The following is a 2,980-nucleotide window of genomic DNA, read 5'->3' on the forward strand; positions in this document are numbered from 1 at the left end:
TTCAGGCACACGCTGCAGTATTTGAGTGGAGCTGCCATGCTGCATAAGCAGCACAAATAAATACTGAAAATATCACACATCCTTACAAATTCAATGCAATTTTATTTTTTTGCAAGTATTGCAAAAGCTGTTGCAGGAAATTGCACAAAGCATGATTCTTGATAAAAATGAGACTTTTGTGCAGCACTTACCTCTTCTCCAGGCTGCGACTGAAGATATAATGTGCGTCTGTGGACCTCATCCTGCTGCTCATATTGCAGTCTTGGACTCTCCAGTTTCCTCTCTTCGTGTGTGCAGGAGCTTGGTGCAGGCAGAGCACACCCTTATATGTGATACCTGCATAGCTGCAGCACTGTCAGCCTGGGACCCCGGGCCAATGGGAGGAAAACATGTGCAAAGGACCATCTGTAATGGAAAAACAAATCCTGTAAAAGATTTGTTGGATTTTGCTGCACTGGGGAATGGTGTCCAGATGCCCCTGAGTCTTAGTGACAGATGCTTTCTCTTCTACTCACTTGGCCAACATGCAAGTTACTACATAACCCCCCAGGATCGCTGAATTCAACAACTCTGATGTTCCTTCACCTTGCATGAACATAACATTTTCTTTAACCATTAGTTTATATTGATTAATGCTTTTACAATTATTTACCTTAGCACATAATGAAGCATCGCTTCTACTTTATGTGCTCATTCATGCAAGAAACACCTCTTCACATCACAGCAAAGTAAGAAAAAGTTCTTTTCAGCAGAATAAAAAATAATCACTGCCACCAAATAGTTTATTCTGATAAAGGGCAGTGAGACGTTTTATGGTAACATGCTTTTTGAAGAAAAGAAAAAAAGTAACAGTCCGTGAAGCAGCATCTCATTTGCAGCTTTAAACTCTTGCTTAAACCGAGCGACATGGCTGAAAGCTTTGTCTCTGGCTTACCAACAGTAGTACTTACCTTGTCTATAATCCATCTGTTGCTGCAAATCGTCTGTGGGATTTAGAGGTGGACATCTGCAACTTTTTATTTCTGTCCCATTCACCTTTCCTCTCAGTGCTTCATTGACAGAATTAGAAAGGCTTGGGAAAGTGTTGATCTTACAAATAACAATACATAAGCTTATTATTTATGGCATAAAGGAAAGATCCCCAAACTGATGAATCCAGAGTCGTCCCCTTCAGCTCTATGGACACTTCAGGTCATTTAGGATAATTTATTTGATTCTTTATAAAAGAAAATTGAGCTACATTGCCACTATTAGCAGAATGCTTCATATTTGATAAGTTTATTTCTGCAACTTGGGAGTTTCACTAATTTTATGGCTGTGAGGATAAAAAGCTTGATGAACAAGATTGGGTAAACGAATTAAATGTTTCTGTCACCCACCTGTCACCTTAACCTTCTAGTCAAGAGAATATATAAATGTACTACACAAGCAACTATCTTTTTTTACAACAATTAATCAGTTGTAAATACTCTGTATTGGCATTTTAGAGTATCTGATAGCCTTGCATCACAGCATGATCTAGTAAAAGCAGTAATGCAATCCATACTTGTGCTTGCTGGATTTGCCTCTTCACCTTTAATCCCACTCATTGATAATCTCAAGTGAAGCCGGTGTTGGATTCTATCGGCAGTCAGATGTAGCATATGGCTCCAGCATCTGTGGGACTATTTACAGCCAAGACTTCCCTGCTTGGCTGCTACAGCAGCAGATATATTAGGACAAAAGCTCACGACTCTCATTGACAAAATCTGATTTAACTACAGGCCGTATGCTGTCAATGCAATCCAGCCTCAGTTCAGGTCACCAACTGTTCAAACTTTGATTCAGCTTTCCCTGCTGCTCTGCACTAAAACCACCAGAAGAATGTTCTTATCATCACATGTACAAGAAATAATCACAGGCAGTCCTGATGTGATATTTTTTCTTATATTGAGGACAAAGTCTGAGACGTCTATGAACACTTTGCACTTGTGAGAGACTTTAATTATCTTCAAAAAGTTTTCAGTGGGTTTCCAATGAGGAGTTATTGCAGGACAATTTGATATAGTGCATATTTTCATTTTCAGCTATTCTTGTGTTGCATTAATTTGTGTCATGTTGTTTCTGCTGAATTACAGAGGACCTTCGCCTCAAGTCTCACTTTCTGATTCTGCTTGACACATCTGACTACAATTTTTTTTTAGAAATATTCTGATTATCAGCAGCAAAAATAATTAAAAAAGCACAATTGGAAACAAATCTGCAAATAAACATGATAAACCTAAAACGATTTATGAAAGAGTAACTAATCATTAAAAAGATTCACTTTTTTAACTGTATTATTGTGTATTCTGAATGATTTTTTTTTTTAAAGTTAATAAGTTTTCTCAACCTTCACCCTTGAATGGTCCTGTCTCGTACCTGCGTTTTTTCTTTCTCTTTTTTCCACGCATTTTGACAGATACCCATCGTTTTTATGTTAAATATTTCTGTATAATTCTTTGTATTTGGTCTTACGAGCTGAAGTCCAGTCCAGGTTTTGTGGTGGATTTTACTGGCAGGGCGCAGCAATCTGCAGCATCCCCACACGAAGCCACACACGCTGTCCGAGGAGCTGCTATGAAGTTACACCGTTAAAGTAAACACAAACATTTATAGATAGATTATTCCAATTACTAGATAAGAACCTACTTAATATAGACACGCGCATGTCCATGCAAGCATTAAAGCAAGCGTGCTGTAACGTCTTTTTATAAATGGTTAGATTGTTCTTTCGTCAAGAAAAAAGGAGCCAGAAAACTATCAGGTCAGTTTGATTGCGCTTCTGTGGCGCATTTTAACTTTGAGGGGAAAACTGAAGCAGCGTGCTTCTCTCTCTCTCTCTTTTTTTTTTTTTTTTTTTTTTTAAGAAAAACAAAAAGTGAACTTCCTGTTTCGGGGTGGTCCACAGACTGGAGAAAGGGAGGGAGGGAAGGGGGGTGCGCATTCCCGCATTGGCTCT

The sequence above is a fragment of the Melanotaenia boesemani genome, chromosome 3, assembly GCF_017639745.1.
Source record: "Melanotaenia boesemani isolate fMelBoe1 chromosome 3, fMelBoe1.pri, whole genome shotgun sequence".
Classification (NCBI taxonomy): domain Eukaryota; kingdom Metazoa; phylum Chordata; class Actinopteri; order Atheriniformes; family Melanotaeniidae; genus Melanotaenia; species Melanotaenia boesemani.